Below are 24,768 nucleotides of genomic sequence, written 5' to 3' on the forward strand. Positions count from 1 at the left end.
TAGATTTTGTTTTGAAAACAGAGGCCTGAAGAGGCCTAGAGGTGGTAGGTATTAGCTGGAAGACAGAATTGGACCACAGGTTGAAGCTTTACCCAATTCAGATCAAAAGTCAAACATAATACCACAATATATTCATATTTGACACATGTTTTTATAAGAGTACATCCAGGCGTTTTCTAAAAGGGCCTTTTGGAGACTCCAGAATGACCCTTCTAACCAAGGTCAAATTCTTAGGATAAAAAGGTATAATTGTTATCTCTAATGAAAGGTGGTCCTTAGAACTATCATATATAACAGCTAAATCCCTCATTAGTATTACTGAAACACGAAAACTGAAGCATGAACACATTGGAGTGATTTATCTGATTTCCAGGATTGGCACACAAAGAACACTGACATATTGCGCAATCGACTTTTATTTTGAAGTCATTTACAGCTAGCGCTAAGCTACAAGGATAACTAGCTCTTTTCAGAATCAGTCCAAGCCAGTTAGAAAAAATCGTGTAGAGGGGGCGGGGGGGGTCGGCGGGGGGCGGGCTGGACGCACAGACCTAGTTGGCTTTAGAGGACTGTCACCGGGGCATGGAAGCTCCTATTGGCTAAACCAAGGTGTCTATCAAAAGGTCAGAGTGTAGCGGCCATTTTAAGACTATCCCCGTGTTTCTACTTGACCCAGATCTCATGCTATGAGCTAAAGTGCGTTGAGAGACAGAATTTTTTTTTTTTACGAAGTAACAATGAAGCAACAAGATCGTGGCTATGTGTGGATATAATTCTTTGTTTGGACAACTACTCGACATGGTTTGATACTTTGGACCCTTGGGAATGTAAGCAGATGAGGTTTTGATGAGTTGTGTGCATACCTGGACATTCCTAAGTAATCGAAGGTAAGTACAACTTTTTTCTCTGGCATTGTTGAATGAACGGTCACCGGACAAAGACGTTGACGCTACTTTCTGTTGCAAGTTGAGCTTGAATTGGTTTATTTCAATGGAAGCACAAGAATCGTAGCTTTCCAAAGATGTATAACATGTGTACTAGTCGAAAAAAAATATTTATGATTTTTAATGCGTAATAACTGGGGGAGGAGGGGGCAGTGTTTCGGGCCCGCGGGCGCGAAACAGGTTAGCTAGCAAATCTTATTGTCAAACATACTGTAAAATTACATTTACTGTTTGTCAACCGTACACAATATTATTGCCTTTGAATCCTGCTAGCATAACGTTAGCTTTTGGGCTAACAGCTCAGCCAAAGGAAAAGCCGGTGTTGGTTCTATGAGCTGAGCGGACTATAAATATCAGAGTTGGCTAACGTTGAAAAACGTTAGATTTCTATTGCTAAACGCCTTAAAACATAAATTAATGTTTGTAAAAAAAAATCGTTGGCAAGTGACCATGGTATAAGCGGGATAATGCCCTTCGAGGTGTCCAATATCATCTGATAATGGACTCAGCGGAAGCTGCGCGTCGGACGGTTCACGCCTCCGCATCGTCCATTATCAGATGATATTGGACACCTCGTCGGGCATTATCCCTTACATATATATTGTACAATGTATGTGTACATATATGAGAACATACCCACACAATGTACAGACATATATGGTGATATTTACATTTAGCACACGATCTTATCCAGAGTGACTTACATTAAGAACAGGGACAGGTACGTCCCTGTACGTATGTCCCAAGGCAAGTAGGGTGAATTGCCTTGCCCAAAGACACAGCTTCATTTTTGCGCTGCCGGCAATTGAACCGCCAACCTTCTGATTAATAGCCTGATTCCCTAACCGCTCAGCCATCTAGAAGGTATTCTAATAAGGTTGTCAACCTGCTTACTGAAAATGTGCCCCCAAAAGCAGAAATACCGTAAGACTGACATTTATTTAGGGGTAAATGGCTAATTCAAAAGAAGTTTGCTGGAAGCGATCATTGTCATTATATATTTCAAATATTTTTCCATATAATTTTACCTATATTGAAAATGTATTCTACAAGATATTGAACACATCTGTACATATATTTCATGTATATCTTTCCATATAATAAGGATTCCCCCGTCAGGAATAGGCTCAAGGTGACTTCCCCCTGAACTACCCTGCAAAGTTTCACCTTGATATATGAAAATGTGACTGAATTAGAGCTGTTTGAGCTTGGACTAAATGTGACTATGATTGCCATAGGAGAAACGTCTTATTTTATTATTCAGTAACTGAACACTGCAAAGTCTAGATCTTGAAAGGGCTCAATTGGATGAGAGGTTGAGCTGGTAAATGAAGGGATCCAGGTTCAACTCCAGACATAGGCTTTTTTTTTAATACAAAACAGTTTCTAGTTTTCTGGGTAATCCCGGTGTAACTATCTATTTGGTCAATTTTATAATATTTTGCCATCTTGAAGGAGGAATCTGCCATTGTTATATTTTTTACATATATTTAAAATATATTCTACACTATATCTTCTACACTATATCTTTACATATATTAACAATACATTTTACCATATAAATCAGAATACATTATGGTGGTTTTTAAAGATATAAAACTGCATATATTTTGGGATATATAAACACATATATTATATATTCAGGTTGAATATGTTGCAATGTATTGTAAAATGTAAATATTAAATTCCATATATGGACATATATTGCTCAATATATCACATGATATTTTCCAATATACTGCAATATATTTTCCTTCCATAAGTGTCTCTTTTAGTTGGATTTGACATTTAACAGACATTTAATTAATTTAGCAAGTTCTTTGACTCCATTACACAGTAGCGTGTAAAAAAGCACAGCATTCAGATTAGCCAAAATTGCCAGCTTTGATGTTATCTTTACATATAGATGGGTTCTTGTGATTACAAACAATGAGGATGCGCACGCAGCTTCAAGGCAGAAAGATGTGTACCATTTCACCTTTACTGTATATGTTCCCACCACCATTCCTTTCTGAATAAAGTTTGATTGATCTGACTTGTTGATTTCTGTTGCTATGAAAACAAGTTTAGCCAAGCTAACTAACATTGTTTTTAGCTAGCTTACATTACCAGTCAATCACTAACAAAACATTAATACAAATAGCTTGCTAATCAGGCAGAACTGTGTTCCATCAACGTAGATCAAGGAAAAGCCAGACTTATTTCAACAAGTCTCGCTTACTTCAGCGAGAGTTCCGTTCTATTAAGGTGGCTTATTCTAGTTCTAGCTAAGTAACCAAGGAAACTTATACCTCTGAACTAGCCTGGTCCGTGTTAGGCTAAAAGTCAAGCTAATTTAAGATGTGTTGCAAATCATTTCAAACAGGCGGAAACAGAATCTCAAAAAACAGTTCCGTTGAGTGAATTCCGACCCGCAAAACACTTTTGTTTAGTCTGTCCCATAAGTGCAGACTTTGTATCTCACAAGCACTAGCATCTCATCATATTATGCAGTCGGAAGACAGCTAGATAAATATTGTAGCGTCAGCGCCCTTGGGTACCCAGCATGCAGTGCGGCATACCAAAAAAACGCAAAGAGGTGTGGAAAATAGTTTGGTTACAACAGCCGTGCGAGTGATTTCTGACGTTGTATTCGTTATTGTGTTCGTATACACATCGTACATGTGTATAATGTTATTGTTTGTTATTTAATATAATCCTGTTGGCCACCGTAATTGTGCATGTTGTGTAGTTTAATCGGATCAGAGAGTCTGAATATGTAAAAGTATTGTCAGGCGGCTGTACCATCACAAGGTAAACGAGAGTTCCTATAGCCATGTTTTTCTAACCAGTCTTGGAGAATTTTGAAAACAGTGTCACTGTGTGGGGTGTGTTTTTTGGGCTACTTCTGATCCTCATGCGGCCGCTGCACTTATGCCTTGGCGTGACCTGTGCTGGGAAAGAGGGAAACAGCGTGGATGGGGTAAGTGTGTGGGCAGAGCCAGCAGTAGTAGTACATAACCTACTCACACTTCCTTTAGTAAAGTGTATCCTCACTTTCATAAAGTTATTGTTGTAGTCAAAGCTTTTTAAGAATGGATCTCTGCATGATGGGCCTGACCAGAGGACAGGTGGCCTTACAGAACACGCTTCAAAGTTGTCACTTTCAAAAGGGTGGCATTTTGACCCTCTCAGGCCAAGATGTCTGAAAGTTGGTACGCATGCTCATGGGGACCAAAAAAGTCTCAAGAACCCATAATGTCGGCAGCATGGATTTTTCTCTACAGTGACAATTTTTGTGAAGAATTAAAAAAAGACTTAAAATCAGCCATTGCTCCAACTGTCTTGAAATGTTGTGTACATGTACGACATACAATATGTCTGTATCATGTAAATTTAGCAAAAGTTTGATTGTTGATGTTGAGGAGGAACCAGCCATTGCTGCCTGCAACTATATTTGATTAGTTTGTGATTGCGTTCCCCACAGCGGGCAGAACTTGTCATAAAGTTAGTTCTAACAAAACCCACCCATTAGAGGGAAGATATATTAGTCAATTTTACTGTCTATGGAAATTAGTCTTTCATGGCATTACAATTAATTGGCCCTCTGTAAATTCATAGCTGGACCACCAATCACAGTTTCCTCCCAACAACGGAGGCTGCAAAATTCTGATAGGGTGACAAAAGGGGATTTTTTCATTTAAAGGCCACATAACATGACAACTTCACTTTAGGAGGTTATTTAACATTAATATGAGTTCCCCTATTCTGCCTTTGGTCCCCCAGTGGCTAGACATTTCAATGGGTGTAAACCAAGTCCTGGGTATTCTTCTCCGCCTTTGAGAAAATGAAAGCTCAAACGCTCGGTTTTGAAAATCCCCTATTGTGACGTATCCCCTATTGTGACGTCACCTCCCCTCTCTCTGCTTTGACAGAAACTGAGCTACGACCATGCAAGTGTTTTTATCTTCGAAGGACATCATGGCTTGCAAACGAACGAAGCATTACATTTGCTCAGTTTGGTTGTACAAAGAAAATCTAAGTTTGGATGTACAAAGGAAAGGCTTTTTACAGTTCCTTCATCCTAGCCTCTGAAGACCCAGTGTCTTAATTTTATTTTCTCTTGAAATGCGCCGACACAACTTCCCAATGTCTGCGCCAAACATTTCAGCCACGACTGTTTCCTCAACTTGAGCTAATACAAAGCTGGCCTTGCTGAAATAAAATTCTGGATCAGTACTAACTCTCATTGGTCCAGCTACAAGCCTCGAACAAGTAAGTTAACTAACGCTATATCATTTTGTTGCTTTATGGTTACCGAGCTTGCTACCCTTAGAATGTGGCTGTAACATTAGCTCTGCAGTTAACAGCTGAGTTACTGTTGCTAATGTAAAGGTAGATAGCATCAAGTCTGTGTGTGAATACACATGCTGTAACGGCGAGTGTTGTACACTTCTTTGTTATTTGGATAACCGTTCTGCTGTTGGTGTTATGGCGCACACGATATCCGCCTTTCTCCTCATTGAAATGACTATGAGTTAGGGCTTGGCGATAAATCGATAAAAATAACTATCAAAGTAATGACTTCCCTCGATAAAGATATCGTAACATTAATTCATTAATTAATTCATCAATAATATCGATAAAGAAAAATTAGGAACAGCAGTCCATTTAATTTCTGTGATGCAGCAGGAAGTTGCGGATAAATGGTAGCCTACGCTCACTAAAATATACTGAGCACCTCGAGTGGAGTAGGTAATGTTAACCGCGGAAAATTTGTCTTATTCCTGAAAACAGTGGCAGCGATAGTCATGGCGAGGGAGCAACTTCTAATGAAGAAATTATTGATAAAAAGGCTTCTTCAGTTATTTGGAAGTTGTTTGGCTTTTTGAAATCCGACGAAAAGCAGAGCAATGTTTGGTGCAAATTGGTGAAGTAAACAAACAGGTGGCTACCAAGTCTGGTAATACGACAAACTGCAAATGTGGACTTCTTTTTGACCTCGACCTACGGTCTCGGTTAACAAATGTTTTAACAAATCTCTGCTTACAAAGGTGTTGGTAGATCTGTTGAAAAGTCAATATTTGTTTTTTTATATAATATAACAACACGTAGGAAAATCCCATATCAAAACGACAAATCTGGAGCAGACGCCATGTTGTCAACATCTTCAAGGCAACCGCTTATTAGGTCCGTAAATCGTTTGCGGATTTCTTAGAACGTCTCTAGACCAATAAGAACAGCGTATTGGTCCAATTATAATACTAATATATAAGAAACCTTTTTTACCACCTGAAGCAAAATCACTCGTTGGAACATACAGAAAGTGTGAGTTTGCGCCAAGGTATTGATAGGTAGGCTATTAATAAAAATCAAGGTTTTAAAAAGCTTAAGTTACTTGACCCCAGGTACGTGCTCCCTGGGTGCAAGCATTTCTCTCACACCGCTCTGCCTAAACTTTATGCCGAGTGTAAGGAAAAAGTTGAGGAGGAGACTTATTTAGCTACTACTACAGATCTGTGGTCTATCGTTTAATAATCGTTATCGAATGTAAATATAAATATCTATATTGATCATTTTTCACCCATATCGCCCAGCCCTACTATGAGTGTGCACCACTGCAAACCAGGGTGATCAGATGAGAAACGGCAAATTCTAGGCATCTTACAGCAACGGGGCTATGAGCCATTGCGATACATCCATTGTAAACATTAGCGCATGGTGCCGCCTCTCTCCTCCTCATAAACATTTAAAGCTACAGACGCTGAAACAGCGCATCTTGAGGAAAGCTCATTGTGGGACTGCTTGTAGTGGCTGTAATTATGCACCAAAGCTGAATTTCGGGAAAGAGACTTCAGATACAGCACTAGGGGACCACTAAGGCCTATATGGTTGACACCCTGACATCATGGTGTCAGGACAATAACCTCTATCTCAACATCAGCAAGACCAAGGAGACGACTGTGGACTATTGGAGGCGGCTGGATGAGGAGCATGCACCCCTACTCATCAACGGATCTGAAGTGGAGAAGGTCAGCTGCTTCAAGTTCCTCAGGGTGAACTTCAGCAACAACCTCACCTGGTCTGTTCACACGGACAAAGTGGTCAAAGCAGCCCGTAAACGCCTCTACTTCCTGAGGAGACTGAAGAAGTTTGGTATGGACTCAGTCATCCTCACTAACTTTTACAGTTGCACTATAGAGATCATTCTGACTGGTTGCATTACAGTGTGGTATGGGAGCTGCACAGACAGGGACCGCAAGGCCCTACGAAGTGTGGTCCGTTCTGCTGAGTTGATCATCGGCAGGAAGCTCCCAGCCCTACAGGACACTTACCACACACGTTGCCTCAGGAAAGCTGGCAGGATTCTAAGAGACCGCTACCACCCATCCTTCAGTCTCTTTACCCCGTTGTCTTCTGTCAGGCGTTACCGCAGCATCCGGTCGCACACACGCAGACTGGACAACAGTTTCTTCCCAAGGGCCATCAGGCTTCTAAATGGACACTGATTCACTGCACAGTAGTCACTTATACACTGTCACTTTCAGCTACTGGTTGCACTATCAGTAACATTGCACTACTGTACCTCACTGTACTTTGCCATCAGGCTCCTGTATGGTCATTGACATAGTCACTGATCTGCAAATTTGCACTATTGTACTGTACTCCACTTAGGTTAGAATAGGTTATAGGGTTGTAATAGGTTTTATTTGCATTTAGGGGTTAGTATAGTGTATTATTTATTGTTATCTGTATATTTAGGAAGTTTTAGTATTGGGGGTTAGTATAGTTGATGATTTATTGCTACCTGTATACTTAGGAAGTTACACTTATTTAAGCTCAGCATAGATGTAAATGATGTTCGGTGTACTTATATGTTATGTTATGCCAGTGGTTTGCGTTGTCTTATCTTAAGAATTTCAGTGCCCAGTCTGACCTTGTGTTGTTCTGTGTACCTAACAAATACAAGACTTGAACTTGAACTATATAAAAGCATCCACAAACAGCATGTCATGTGACCTTTAACTCTTCACATTCCAACACAAACTGAATTGGCAGCATTAAAGGGTTTATTTCAGAAACATTGTCTTTAGCAGGGGCAATTCTAGGATCAGACCTTTAAGGGGTCATTGATTGCGAAACCGATTTTACCTTGTCATAGTTGAATAAAGACAGTTCGGTACTACAGTACTATACACTATAGTACTATACACTATAGTACTACAGACAGTACTATACTATACTATTAAATATTCAAGTATATTGATTGATTGTTTGCATTTTCTCAATATAATATGTATAATGTGATATATTGGTTTTATATTGCATTGCAAGATTATTATGTACGCAGTATTAAACTGGCGTGGGTCATAGCAACACGATAACACTTGTGTGTCTCCTTGTTTTCACAGTTAAATCAAAGATACACAGTACTGTCCAGCCTGTGTTTCACTTGCTGCCGGTCCAGATATCCCCTGCGTCTGGAGCCGGTAACACTAATAACTGTTACCGACAAAATCATACTACAGCTTGCGGTTATGATGAACATAAGGTCGGAACGCAGCTCTTTTCAGCAACAGCGCCATAGCAAATCCTGCTTTACATTGTCCCAGGTACCAAAACCGTACTGAAATGGTTTGCGCAAATGTGTTGAGGGTTGAACTGCACAGGGATCTTCTACGCTACGGTACAGACAAACATCAGCCATGCCCGTCTAGTTAATGTTAGCTAGATTTTTATTAACGCTGATTTGCAAGGGATGCAAGAACAGCTAGTTAGCAAAAACACCTAGACTGTAGGCATGTAAACTAGTTTAGCTTGCTAACGCAAGAGCATACCCTTACGGAAGGAGAATTTATTGCAGTATATTGGAAAATATCATGTGATATATTGGCAATATATGTCCATATATGGGATGTAATATTTATATTGTACGGAAATACATGGGATAATATATTGATGATAAATATATTACTAATATATTATAAACTATAATATATATTCATGTAATATATTGCAATATATTGCAGAATACAGCAATGATTGCCGTTTTCCATATATTGCAACATATTCAACATGAATATATAATATATGTGTTTATATATCCCAAAATATATGTAATTTTATATCTATAAATACCACCATAATGTATTCCGAATTATATAGGAAAATGTATTGGTAATAAATGTAAAGATATAGTGTCACATGTATGTTTAATATATGGTAGAATATATTTGAATTATATGTAAAAAATTATAGCTGCAAGCAGCAATGGCGAATTCCTCCTTCAAAATGGCAAAATATTATAAAATTGACATAATAGATAGTTACACCGGGATTACCCAGAAAACCAAAAACTCTTTTTGAAATATATAATGACAATGATCGCTTCCAGCAAACTTCTTTTGAAGTAGCTATATCCCCCCCCAAAAAATGTCAATCTTATGGTATTTACGTTTTTGGGGGCACATTTTCAGTTAGCAGGTGGTACTGTTTGAATCGGGATTCCATTCGCAATACTGCCGTTGACAACCTTCTCAGAATACCTTCTAGATGGCTGAGCGGTAAGGGAATCAGGCTATTAATCAGAAAGTTGCCGGTTCGATTTCCGGACCGCAAAAATGAAGTTGTGTCCTTGGGCAAGGCAATTCACCCTACTTGCCTCGGGGTATGTCCCTGTACTTACTGTAACTTACCTGTAAGTCACTCTGGATAAGATCGTCTGCTAAAGGACTAAATGTAAATATCACCATATATGTCTGTACATTGTATGGGCATGTTCTCATTTATATACACATGCATTGTACAATATATCTTTCCATATAATTTTACATATATTTAAAATGAATTCTACCATACATGAAGCATACATGTGACACTATATCTTTACATATATTACCCATACATTTTCCCATATAAAGCGGGATATAAATTGCATATATTTTGAGATATATAACCACATATATTACATATTAATGTTCCATATATTGCAATATATGAAAAACGGCAATCATTGCTGTGTTCTGCAATATATTGCAATATATTACATGATTATATTATAGTTTATAATATATTAGTAATATATTTATCATCAATTCATTATCCCATGTATTTCCATACATTATTTATTGGTCAATGTAATGGAAAATAATATATTATAATATATCAAAACGCATTTTAAATCATATATTGGTAAATATATTTTCTTTCTGTAAGGGTAGGTAGATTGTGTGATGATTTAGCCTAGTTGATTGGCAATGGGGCTGACATTATTTTGTGTTCCTGACTGTGTTTCATTCGAATAAATAACCTGTGTTACCTGTCATGTAAATCTACAATTCAAGATGCATGTTTGTCCAGGGGCCTGTACTACAAATCAAGATCAACATGCTCTGGATTACTTTCCCGGCTACACAAAGCCTAACAATCGTAATCACGATAAGCGGTACTACGATGGCGGTTATCAACTCTCTAATTCAATCCATATCTTTCCAATCTAGAGACGTGCACGTTCACATAAAGGGCGGTGTTTGCACCGTATGTCCAATCGCAAACATGGACAAAACAAGCCGCATATTTCACGCAGGAGGAGCAGACAATAATCTTACAAACGCTGTTTACTCCTCCTGAGTAAAATATTCTAATACAAACATATCAGGAATACAGACATATGATACAGACATAAATTAACAAAGTCACTGCTGGCATAAAATAGCAGACGCTGTAAATGCGTAAGCTACAAGACTTATTGATATCGCACCAGGCACAAGATGTGACCATAATTGCATGTGTGCATTCCATAACTTTACACTTTTGTTGCTGTATTATTTTGGTTGCAACCCTGGCAGTGGCAAACGATTGTGGGAGCAAATAAAAAATTAATATAAAACCATAATTCTAAACAAAAAGTAGCAGTAGGCAATATTTGCACATATTCAAGTATATACAAGTACAAAGCTGAATTGCCTGAGTCAGTCCCTTTTGTAGGATATTGGTATAGCTACAAAGGGACTATAGAACAATGACATTGTTTGCAACCAACAGGAAGAAAAATTAGGCAAAGAAAACTGGGGGGGCCCTCCTCCACAGCACTTCACTCCTGCTGAGGAGCTGGCCCTCAGGGTCACCCATGATGGAAGGAGTGGAAGGGGGCATTTCTTCAGACTCTGGTGGCAGCAGCTCGGAAACCCAGGCGTACAGTGCCCTCCAAAAGTATTGGAACAGTGAGGCCAATTCCTTTATTTTTGCTGTAGACTGAAAACATTTGGGCTTGACATCAAACGATGAATGTGAAACCAGAGATCAACGTTTCAGCTTTTATTTCCAGGTATTTACATCAGGATCTGATGCACAAATTAGAAAATATCACCTTTTTGTTCGAACCCACCCATTTGTCACGTGAGCAAAAGTATTGGAACATGTGACTGACAGGTGTGTTTTGTTGCCCAGGTGTGTCCTATTACATACATTATTCAATCAATAAATACCACTGAATGTCTACACTCAGGTTCAGATTGGGTAAGATTGGGTAAGAGGTTTTGTCTATGCAGACTGTATTCAGAGGTGAAAACAACATGAAAACCAGAGCGCTGTCTTTGGGTGAAAAACAAGCAATTGTGAGTCTTAGAGAAGATGGAAAATCAATCAGAGCCATTGCAGAAACATTGGCCATAGCCAGTACAACCATTTGGAATGTCCTGAAGAAGAAGAAAACTACTGGTGTACTAAGTAACAGACGTCGAACAGGTAGACCAAGGAAAACATCAGCAGTTGATGACAGAAACATTGTAAGAGCTGTAAAGAAAGACCCTAAAACAACTGTTAGTGAGATCAGCAACAACCTCCAGATGGCAGGAGTGAAGGTATCACTATCTACTGTTCGCAGAAGACTTCATGAACAAAAGTACAAGGGCTACACCAGAAGATGCAAACCACTCATTAGCAAGAAGAATAGGAAGGCCAGGCTGGAATTTGCCAAAAAGTACAGAGATGAACCTCAAAAATTCTGGGACAAAGTTTTATGGACTGATGAGACAAAGATTAACTTTTACCAAAGTGATGGAAAGGCTAAAGTTTGGAGAAAGAAAGGAACTGCTCATGATCCCAAACACACAAGCTCATCTGTGAAACACGGTGGAGGTAATGTCATGGCTTGGGCTTGCATGGCTTCTTCTGGGACGGGCTCATTAATCTTCATTGAGGATGTAACACATGATGGCAGCAGCAAAATGAACTCGGAAGTCTACAGAAACATTTTGTCTGCCAATTTAAGGAAAGATGCAACCAAACTGATTGGCAGAGCCTTCATCATGCAGCAAGATAACGACCCAAAACACACTGCCAAAACAACAAAGGAGTTCATCAGGGGCAAGAAATGGAAGGTATTAGACTGGCCAAGTCAATCTCCAGACTTAAACCCTATAGAGCATGCATTTTACCTGCTTAAGAGGAGACTGAAGGGAGGAACCCCACAAAACAAACAACAACTGAAAGAGGCTGCAGTGAAAGCCTGGGAAAGCATCAAAAAGGAAGAATGCAAAAGTTTGGTGACGTCAATGGGTCACAGACTTGCTGCAGTTATTGAAAGCAAAGGATTTGCAACTAAATATTAAGTCTTATTCACTTAAATATGTTTTAAGTATATCTGTTCCAATACTTTTGATCACATGACAAATGGGTGGATTCAAACAAAATGTGATATTTTCTTAGTTGTGCATCAGATCCTGATGTAAATACCTGGAAATAAAAGCTGAAACGTTGATCTCTGGTCTCACGTTCATTATTTGATGTCAAGCCCAAATGTTTTCAGTCTACAGCAAAAATAAAGGAATTCGCCTCACTGTTCCAATACTTTTGGAGGGCACTGTATATTGCAAGGCTGGGTGTCAAACCTGCCCCCACCTCTCATATGCTTAAGTCTGGAGTTTCTGGACGGTCTCAACTTGATGGCTCTCACACCCCATTCAAGATGTGGTCTGATTGGTTGTAATGCATTGTTCTTTGGATTCTTCATCTCCTGAGACCTTCTCCTTAGTTCTCCCTTGTCCTACTGTCCTACTCCTTGCTCACCTCTTGCTTTCTCTCTGATTTACAATGATCACGGTAGAGTGGGTAAGATTTAAAGCCTTCATTTTGTAACATGTTTGCCTTGTAATTGATTTCATTCATTTGCAATGTTATTAAATGCGTATTTCATTTAACCGTACTTTGACCATTCTTGCTCTGCTTTTACCCATATTGTCAAATACCTGGAATTCTATTGGTATTGGCATTATTTGGTTCATGCTAATACACTGTTCAGTTTCCCATCTTCCTTTAAACCATAGGGGAATTCGTTTTGGTTGCTTGGCCAATATTTAACCCCCTACAGTTTCTAGTCATCTATGTGACCATGTTCATTCAAAAATTATTTATGAATATTGTAGGAGTGAAATAGTGAAATGTATTACAGTTCTCTGCAGTGACAGGAAATACAGTGGTGTTGCTGCCACCACCCACTGTCGTCCCACTGTGCCATACAGAGGGAACAGCGAAACTAATAGTCATACGCCAGTATGTATGCTATATGTGGTTGCTGAATATTGATCAAATATGCCATTTACTTTCTCAAGTGGAGGTCGGCTTCGATGTGTCGCATTGGCAACATACGGCTCAAGAAGCTGGGAAAGATACGTAAATCCCTCTGCTGAGAATCTATATCTTTCATAAAGATACTCTTTATGAAATAAGATGAGGTAATGCAAAAGGGTTTTGTCGGTCTCTAAATGTTCTGTCTCTTCTGAGCGCACCTCTCACTATCCGTGTACCAAGCTCCACAGGATCTTCTATGAACGGTGACGGCGTTATCCTCAAGAATGAGTTAGTGGGCGGGGCTTTTATAACGGTTGATCTCTGATCTCCAACTTAACCTGCTCCCGACCAGGTCAGGCGTTCAGCATGTGTTACCATGGCGACCTACCCCGGTAACAAGTGATACACAGTCGTAGTACAGAAAACCCTGGGTTGAACCTGAAATTTACATTTAGTCATTTAGCAGACGCTCTTATCCAGAGCGACTTACAGTAAGTACAGGGACATTCCCCCGAGGTAAGTAGGGTGAAGTGCCTTGCCCAAGGACACATGTAACCCAGGGTTAAAGGGCACAAATTAATTAAATGTAAAATACAATTATTTAAAAGTAACAAATAAATAACTATTATATTCACAAAAGTAATGTACAATAGCTATTATTTATTTGTTGATTAAGAAAAGTGATGCTGGTGTGGTTTGGTCCCAGGTTGATGCTGTGGATCCATGTACGTATTTGTTTCATGTTTTTATGTTAGGATAACTTGCTGTGGGTGAATGTGCATCTTTCGGGGTGCAGGCGGGAAAGTTAGGGGTTTCGTGCGAGAGCGCGCAGAGAAGGAGAGGCTGACTGAATTGGAAGAGAGACGAGAGACGAAAAAGATAGCGAGTTAAACAAATTACATTTTACTGAAAAGAAAGAGAAAGCGAAGATATGCGATTTAGTTAGTAATATATGTTATTGTTTTGTGAATGAATAGAGTATTGATTGAGAAAATATTTATTCTTTTGCTTATAAAAAAAGAACGTTTTGTTTCCGAGTGTTTTGGTTTTTGCGGTTGGCTACTGTACTGTAGTCTATCCGAAGAAACTGCTACGGTTGGAGAACTGTGCTACCTGGCTGTGTTTTTTCTACTAGGTAATAGAGGTAATAGAGAAACAAAATATCAAAAATAATAACAACAACAATTCTATTACCTCTAAAATATAGCCAACATGTTCAGTGTGTTTCATTCTGTAGTGCAAACAGTACCGTCTTTCCAAAGACACCACATATTCTGATACATCTCCCATTGATCACATTATTCTCTGTAGCGGTGTTAAAGTAAGACACTCGTTACAGAAAATTGGCGAGCCAGCCAGGAGAGAGATCGTGTTTTCACTAAAAGTGATCACACTATAAAACTGAGTTGACAAAATGTGTAAATGTACCAAACTCTGTCATTGTTAATGGTCTTACACAAACTAACTTAGACAAAGAGCTTGAGGAAAGTTTAGAGACTCATGGCCCTATTAATCGCCACTTGCTTATTGATAATCCAAACTCTGAATTCCACCGTCATTCAATAGTTACATTTACATTTATGCATTTAGCAGACGCTTTCATCCAAAGCGACTTCCAAGAGAGAGCTTTACAAAAGAGCATAGGTCACTGATCATAACGAGGTAGTCCCAAACATTGCAAGCAGCCAAAACATGAAGCATACATTGTGAAAAAACTAAACAAGTGCCAAAGGGAAGACCCATAAGAGCATGCAGTTATACAAGTTACAAATTAAAACAACATGAACCAGAACTGTACCTGTACCTGTAGAAGAACAATCAACAGTAAAATATTTCACAGCGAGTACAAGAGTTAACTTCGTTATAACTAACCTACAAGAGCAACAAGTCACTCAATAAGAGTCATTGTGATCCTGGAGGAAACTAACAACAGGTCCAGCCAAGCATTCCTAAGTGCCGTTGTACTCCCGGAACAAGTGCGTCTTGAGCCTTTTCTTGAAGGTGGGGAGACAGTCAGTGTCCCTGATGGAGGTGGGGAGCTGGTTCCACCATAGGGGGGCCAGGCAGGATAAGAGCTTGTGTTGGGACCTGGCAGTCTTGAGCGGTGGGACCACCAGGCGGTTGTCTGAGGAAGACCAGAGGTGACGGGTGGGGGTGTAAGGTTGCAGGAGAGACTTGATGTAGTCGGGTGCAGTCCCGTTCACTGCTCGGAAGGTCAGTACCAGGGTCTTGAATCTGATACGGGCGTTGATGGGTAGCCAGTGGAGAGAGATGAGGAGCGGGGTAACATGGGAGCGTCTGGGTAGATTGTAGACCAGGCGGGCCGCTGCGTTCTGAATCCTCTGAAGAGGGCGGGTTGCACATGCTGGGAGACCAGCGAGCAGCGAGTTGCAGTAGTCCAACTTGGAGAGGACCATTGCTTGGACTAGCAGCTGAGTTACTGGATAGTCTCAACTGGATGGCTCTCACATCTCATTGTGTTACTTACTGTAGCATTGCTAGTCATGTTGATAAGTAAGGGTCAAGATTCTGGTGTGATTGTAGTTGTTCTTAAGGAATTGTGAAGCATGGTTCTGTGGATTATTGACCTCCTGATACGTTCCTAGAAGCTCTAGCTTGTCCTACTCCTTCTTCCTCACTCTTGCTTTCTATCTCTGGTTTACAATAATCATGGTAGAGTAGGCATAATAATTAACGGTCATTGATATCATTCATTTGCAATATGATAAAAATTCTTGGACCATAATTTGACCATTCTCAAATTCTCTGATTTAAACCAAAATTCAAAATAGGCAAATAACTGTAATTCCATTGGTATCGGCTTTATTTGGTTAATGTTAATACACTGTTCAGTTTCCCAACTTCATTCAAACCATAGGGGAATTAGTTTAGGTTATTTGGCCAATATTGAACCCCTACAATGTTGAAATAGATATGCTGAAACACCATTTTCAGGATGATACATCATGTAAATTGTAGGAATCACATGAATCATGTAAATTGTAGGAACAATAGCAGAGAGAAATAGGCTAGGCTACTCATTGTCATTTCTATTTGTAGGCAATGAAGAAGACCAAATACAATTTCGATTATTTGTATTTATTTCAGTGCCCAAAAGCATCTGGTCAAATCTGAGTGCATGTCCACGGCATGTAACACTAGCGACGAAGGCCCAAGGGCTGAGAATGTTGGTAAAATAAATTTCAGATTGTGACGGGAAACGGTAACGTTAACTTAGGTATTCATCAGGGAATTAAAGCACATCAAATCACAGTTTTAAAATCGTCTCCCAGCGTATAACTAACCAAATTAAATTTTGTTCCGAGATCGCTCGGCTGAACCAGGTAGGCCTAATGATATGCCGTGTCTGCCAAAGCTATCGGGCTTATAAAGCGGGAGGGGATCGGTAGAAACGCAGAGTTTGGCATGGAAAATCTGCTAGCGAGCAGGTTCGTTTCACGGAGTAAGTTACCATGGAAACTTACCAAAAGGTTTCGTTACCTCTCTTTCTGGAACGTGGAACTCGGAGTATGCCTCTTTTCAGGGTTGAACAACTCAAAGTTTTCACTAAACCCGCTACCTGGAATACCCCCCTGAAATATAGCCAACGTGTTCAGTGTGTTTCATTCTGTAGTGCAAACAGTACCGTCTTTCCAAAGAACCACATATTCTGATACATCTTCCATCGATCACATTATTCTCTGTAGCGGTGTTATAGTTAGACACACGTTACACACAACATAATTTTTCACTGCCGGGAATCAAACCAGCAACCTTCTGATTACTAGCCCGATTCCCCGAGTGTGGACTTGCACTCAGATTTGACCAAATGCTTTTGGCACTGAAATAAAGACAAATAATTGAAATTGTATTTGGTCTTCTTTATTGCCTACAAATAAAATCTAACAATGAATAGCCGATTTCTATTGGCTATTGTTACTACAATTTACATGATTCATATGATTCCTACAATCTACATGATGTACCGTCCTGTAACTGTTGTTTCAGCAAATCTTTTTCAACATTGTTGTGGGTCAATATATTGGCTAAACAATCAAAACTAATTCCCCTATGATTTGAAGGAAGATGGGAAACTGAACAGTGTATTAAAATTAACCAAATAATGCCAATACCAATGGAATTACAGTTATTTGACTCTTTGGGTTAAATCAGAGCAAGAATGGTCAAATTAAGGTTAAATAATATAATCATTATATCATATTGCAAATGAATGCAATCAATGAAGTTAACTCTTGTGCCTACTCTACCATGATTATTGTAAACCAGAGATGGAAAGTATGAAGTGAGGAAGAAGGAGTAGGACAAGCCAGAGCTGAGGAGAAGGTCTCAGGAGATCAAGAATCCACAGAACAATGCTTCACAATTCCTTTTATACCCAAGAACAACTACAATCACACCAGAATCTTGACCCTTATCAACATGTCTAGCAATGCTACAGTAAGTTACACAGATGTGAGAGCCATCAAGTTGAGACTCCATCCAGTAACTCCATATTTTACCATAAGAGAGGTGGGGGCAGGTTGATAGACTTACAAGATCAGCCTTTATTCTTCTGCCCTAAGTACAACATCTTTTGGTCAAAATAGAAATTCAGCAAATTAATTAGCCTGGCTGCCAGCCCAACTTAGCTCCGCCCACAAAAACTTGGTTGGGAAGTTGGGTCTGGAGGGGCTCGTATTGGGGACAAACTAAATAAGACCAGGAGCTGGTCGGACCAATGAAATTGCCAGGGCGGGCTTTATACAGATGATCAACAGTAACGTAATCAACAACGTCACGAAAGAGCGCTTGGGTTGAATTTGTTTTCAACAAACAACATATTACGTTGCTCTGATTGGTTGTAGGCCTATCCAATTGAGCGAAGAGGTATTTGTTTTACGAGTTCGGTTGAAACACGCCCCATAGTCACAGCCCAATGGAGAGTTATCAGACTCATATTCTGACTAGAATTATGAGTATGACAACGTCAGGCTTACAATTAATATTAATGTAGGTTATTGTTCCTACAATTAACATCACCTGTGACCATGCATCCTCCCGTAACTGGTGTTCCGGTATTTTTTTTCCGAGATAAGCCTTAATTCTTCTACGTTAAGTAGGCCTACACAATCTCTTGGTCCATTTTGGCACTTTCTTCATGAGGTGCAATTTCTACCACTCATTTACTTGTAACTGGGTATACATGAGATTACATTAGCTACATTTCCCAGTTTCACATGCAAAATTCTGAATTAATTCAATGAACATCTCACTGTATACAACATCCATGCTATGTTCAACAGGATCAGAATGTGCATAGTTTTGGTAATGTAGTTGACGTATTTAGTCTTGCTGATCGCACATAACGCCGCAGTGAAAAAGCAGGAGGGGAGGCAGCCAGTAGCTCTGCCTCACTGAAGGGGGCATGTGTGAGCACACAGGCTTGTTCTGCTATTATTCTTCTTCATGTATTACAGACACATGCCATTGTATGGTTGTTGCTAGCTAAAAAAGTCAAATAGAAAAAGTGCACCCTATCGTTTTTTTTTTTTTTTTTGCCCTGATTGATGTAGTGAGGTCAGCAAGACCACACAGAGCCAACATCTTGCCACACCTGAATAGTGATTCAATCACATTAGACAAACCTAATCAGCCCTTGTGACACCCTCAGTATGCTGATTCCCCACCAAACGCCGATGCAAAGGAACCATAGAATTGGGGGGGGGGACCTCCCCAATCTCAGCCCTCTTGCTAGCTTGCAAGCTTCAAGGGGCCTGCTTGAGACAACACGTCTCCAGCACATTTGCGCTACGTTTTGGCGGCAATTTGAACAAGGAACATATTAATCTGAATATTTGAGGAAAGTTCTTCAGACTTCACCTTTACCACGAGAGTACAAGGTGGAGAATTATGAGAGAGATATTTGTGTCATGTTTGTTACTTTCTTTTAATGTTGTGTTCACTGAAATCTTGATTCTAGTAACTACTCCTTCATCCTGAAAGATAACCATGTCATTTTTGGTATCTACACAAAATTCTCATAATAAAACAATCATTCAACTATATTTTGTAAGTGTACCAAGATGTCCAGAACAATATTTGAACAATCTTATGAACCAGCCAGAGACCAGATCACACCTTTGGTAGGTGTGAAGGAAGGAGGGGGGAGTTGACAACCCAGCTTTCCCCAATCAACGTCTGACCCCAGACAGGTCCTCCCTCGAACTCTGAACTGTATAAATATCTGAGATGACCATCAATCTCTGACTCCAGCGAAACCAACCATGGCATGCATGAGTTATGGGTAATACCTGCCGCCATTGACACAGCAAGGCAGCTCATATGCTGTCTTGAAAAATGACGATTATGTGACGTATTTCAAGGTATATTATTAAAGCAGAAGAGAAGGTTTAAGACGTTTCGAACAGTCCTTGCTCTCTTAATAGGAAGGAAGGAGGCATTTTAAGACATTTCGAACAGAGCCGTGGTCTTTCTACGAGTCTTTGGATCATTTTGCACGTGACCGGCATAGGCTCTGTACTGGTAGCTAGAGGAAACAAACGATTCGTTCATTTCCCGACTCGGTCTTTCTACGAGTCTTTGGATCCATTTTTCACGTGACCCATATTGTATTTTTTTGTAGAGGAAACAGTTTTCTCATTCCCTTTCACGTGGCCGCTGCTTCTCCTGAGATTCAACTTTATAGTGGACGCTATCTGGACGATTCAACAGAAGAACCTTAAACGCAATATTAATTGCGACTTGACTGAGATCCCGCAGACTAAGTTACATACAGCGCAGCCGCGCTTTGACTTCAGATTCTTCAAAAGGACCTTTTGTGCGAACCGCCTTCAATCTCATTGATCAACCCCTGATCAAACGTAACAATGGCTAACGCTCTTTCCTCCCCGACTTGGCGTTGGCGTGAGCTCTGTTTATGATTTCTGATCCGTACAATTTCTGTCTTTCTTTAAGTTAGACCATTTCATTCTGTTCATTGAAACCAATATCTCATATCAAACCCATAATCTAACTTGTTCATAAGATATGTTTACCTTACTTGAATAAATTCATTGTAAAGATATTTTGACGTGCGTGTTCACTGATGTTACGATTGGCTCTATACTTATAACGAATTCATTCCTAAAGATGAGAATGATTATTACATGTTAAATGTAGGATTCCCTAATGTCCTAAACCAATATTATGGTGGTGCCCCGAACTTTATGATAAATAAGTATTTATATTTTAACATGAGGAAACCCCGCTACACTGATTATAAGATTATATATATAATCTTGCATTTTTATAATCTTGCATATCTTGCATATATATAAACTTAACATTTCTCAAAACTGGAAGTGATAAATCATGGAAGATCGATGCCCGGAGCTAAAAGATTTGCTTCAAACGACGGGAAAGAAGATACAAAATTTATATGAAACCAGATAAGAAAACATTTAGTTATTTTAAAGAATAAAACTACATTTGTCTTTTTGTTATGGACTGTACATACTTTCATTTCTATTGAATGAGTATGAATAGTGGAATTTTGATGGCAAAATAAGAACACGGAGGATGCGGAGCAAATGCGCTCTCTCTGAGCCTCCAATTTTCACCCTACGTCACACGACTGTCAAGCTGGCTCAACTGTGCATGTCGGTTGCTAAAGACTAGTGATGGGAATTTCGGATCATTTTACTGATTTGGTTTTTTGAATCTCGTTCAGTAAAATAAACTAATCTTTTTTGGAGTCATTCGTTCATTTCAACGGCGGGAGGGGGGGCTATCCGTCCACTGCAAACACGTACAGTATGTTCTCATGTAGGTTAGTGCATGACATGTGCACCAGCAGATACTATTTTAAAATAAATTCCTGCATTAAAATAATGTATCATGACAGTTTGTATGATTTGGTCATTTATTATCACACTAGCATTTAATTATCATGGCAAACAATTACACTGCACTAAACTGTAAGTGTAATGTAAAGTGAAAATAACAAAACATTATTGAAAAATGGATCCAAAGACTCGTAGAAAGACCGAGTCGGGAAATGAACGAATCGTTTGTTTCCTCTAGCTACCAGTACAGAGCCTATGCCGGTCACGTGCAAAATGATCCAAAGACTCGTAGAAAGACCACGGCTCTGTTCGAAATGTCTTAAAATGCCTCCTTCCTTCCTATTAAGAGAGCAAGGACTGTTCGAAACGTCTTAAACCTTCTCTTCTGCTTTAATAAGATACCTTGAAATACGTCACATAATCGTCATTTTTCAAGACAGCATATGAGCTGCCTTGCTGTGTCAATGGCGGCAGGTATTACCCATAACTCTGAGCGCGGGGTTACCGTGAGCAACAAGTTAAACAGAATCCGTTGACTGCCATTGCTGTAAGTTTTTACAATTCATATTTCAGCTAAACGGTACTTGTAAATCAGCATCTGAATTAAAATTTAACGAGATGTGGGCAGTGTAGTTGCTGAAAATGTACTTATTTTATTGATGAAACTCCTAATTTTTTAATTTGCTCAGACTTTTCGATAACGTAGCTAGCATCACATTGCAGTACAGACACTAGCTAGTTGCTGCGTTTTATCATAATCCTATCAAATGAGTGAAATACAAACACAAATGTTATGAGCTATATTTAACACAAGTTTAAATACAGTTTAACTTAGTGTGACAATAAACTTGAGTGACAATAAACTCAATGCAATTCACTGCCGTCTGACAGAGCGCGCTAGTGCGAGCACATAAGTACACGCAGCACGATGACGTACATCTTATCTTAATAGACTGTTCGAAATCAACGGTTTTGGGGATACCTTCCCCCGAAAGGACCGGTCTCGTCAGACACCTGTCTAGTAAGAGATCAAGGATTAATCATTAATTCTAAGATTTCGAACACAGCCCGAGTCGGGAAATGAACTAATCGTTTGTTTCCTCTAGCTACCAGTACAGAGCCTATGCAGTTCACGTAAAAAAAAATCCAGAGACTCGTACCCAAAGACCGAGTCGGGAAATGAACAAATAATTTCTGTTTACTGGGACGAGCCTATGCAACAGTCCTAATGCGCGGCCACGAGAAAATGAACGAATCACTCTTTGAGAGGACTCGTTACTCCCGAGTCTTTCACGAACGACACATCACTACAAAATACGACCTTCTCACGGGTATAATACACTGGAGTGTCGACCAGGTCATCATATATCTCTGTCCACTGGATTACAGGGCTTGACATTAACTTTTTGAGGCACTTGTCCAGTGGAAAAGTAAATTTACACTTCACTTGTCAATGCACAAAAGTCACTTGATCCCGATACCTTTAAATAGCCTGACCAAGTGATCGGGCAAAACTAGCCTGGCTAGCGGAGGTCGCTTTCTCAGGCAAATGATGAATGAAACAGGCTTGGTTAAAGAAATCCGAGATGCTGGCTATCTACAGCAGGCTCGTATCTACGATAGGCAGTCAGTCCTCCCTGACGTTTCTGGTGTAGAATGGAGTGAAGTACAACATTGTGCACACTGCCAGTGGGCGACGAGTCTGACTGAGGCTAACGTCAAAACAGTGTAATGAGGACGCAGTCTTACTCAGATTGCCAGTTTAAACAAATCACTAAAATAATCGGACGAGCTGGCTATAAGCAGAATTCCCATATCTCTTGAAAGCTGCCCTGCTCGACTTTTTGGATGTAGAATTGACTGTAAAACTGTAAAATTATGAACTTTGTAACATGACGTGAAGCCATGGCTGCCGCTCGACTATGCGGTCTGTACAGTACCGGGTGACATTCTCATTCAAATTTCAAGACTTTCATGACCCAAATCAAAATTCTGATGACAGATCAATGGGGAATCACTTTCTCTCTTAAAGGCTGTCCTCCTTGACTTTTTTGGTCTTTTTAAATCTAGCTATTTGTATGATCCATGTGGTCCTTTTGCCATTTTAAATGCTATCCTTTCCCGGTTTTCTGCAGCCACATTGCGCGCGCATCCCGAATGTTTACAAACAAAAACTTGGTCTATAAATTTAACACTTTTCCTTGGCCAAATGTGTGTGTGTAAATAATGCTGATACGGTATATGAAACATAACCATTAGTCAATGTGCAAGCAGCCAGTTGAATGGTGAATTGATGCTGCTCTGTTGAATAAATAAATCTGACTTTGAAAGAGTCAGTGCCTCCCCAGCCACAAACCTCACCGCACATCACTGGTGGTGTGGGGGTAATGTTCTTACTGTTATGGTCCACCACTTGTGGGAATGTAAAGAAAACACTGTAGTGTTGGCTGTATCAATGTGTGTGTATGCCAGTTCACCTTATTTGCATGTGGACCAAGTATGGCACTAAATGCATTTTTCTAGGGAAACACAATTGGGTTTTTTTTTGGGGGGGGGAGGCTCATACAAATAGCAGCCTAGGGGTCCCTGACCACCTTAATCCATCCATGCAGGTAGCTAACAGTGGTGAAAGTAATATTTGTTTGCAATCTGTTACGAGACAGTGCTACAGGATCCAAATCCACTCCACTTCAAGATGTTCTGCTAAGTGCAGCTTTGGGTGCCCATAAGCCAAGCACAAAGTAGTTAGTCCAGGTGGAAATTGGAGGTACAGTATGTCTTCAGACCTCATCGGAAGGATGGTAGTGATGAAGACTAGAGATCATTCCACAACTGAGGAGCACAGAAGGAAGAGCACCGCATGGTAGGTGTGCGAGAACCCTTCTTTCTCTGTCTAGGGGTCATTTGACAACTCGATGTTGCAGAGCGATGTGCCCAACTTAGGGTGTACAGATGGATGATGCCCTAGAGGTATGCACGGCTGGTCCTGCTGGCCGTAACGTATGTCAAGGTCAGAGCTTGACCTTGATCCATGCAGTGACCAATAGCCAATAGAAAAAACCTCAGCAGGGGTGTGAATCCTTGGGTTTGTGTATGTATGCCTTTGTGAGTGTGTGTGACCCCTGTGAAAGAAAATTCTAGCTGGACTGTGTAGATTTGAATAGTCGAATATGCCGGTTTCAATACAATTTATTTAGACTATACAATTACATAAGATTAAACAAAGCACTTTGTGATCAGTCATTACGAAGGGTGCACTAGTCACAAATCGTTCGCAAGAGTGATAGTGAACTATCACACATGCACTGCCTTATAGAAACTTTAGATCAAATGGCATTCTATAAGGTCAATCAATCAATGTAGCAAACTCTGTGATTGGCTAACTTAACTCAGTGACAGTTTGAAACAATACATCTCCATACCAAGTGTCC

The 24,768-nt window shown here is 39.9% G+C and overlaps 1 protein-coding gene across 1 annotated transcript in view; it reads right to left on the reverse strand.

The window, feature by feature from the left end:
• LOC124484489 (leucine zipper putative tumor suppressor 3) overlaps nt 1–24,768 on the reverse strand; it is a 43,683-nt gene that overhangs the window by 2,691 nt on the left and 16,224 nt on the right. The gene's annotated exons all lie outside the window — the stretch shown is intronic.

Source organism: Hypomesus transpacificus, chromosome 22, assembly GCF_021917145.1.
Source record: "Hypomesus transpacificus isolate Combined female chromosome 22, fHypTra1, whole genome shotgun sequence".
NCBI lineage: Eukaryota > Metazoa > Chordata > Actinopteri > Osmeriformes > Osmeridae > Hypomesus > Hypomesus transpacificus.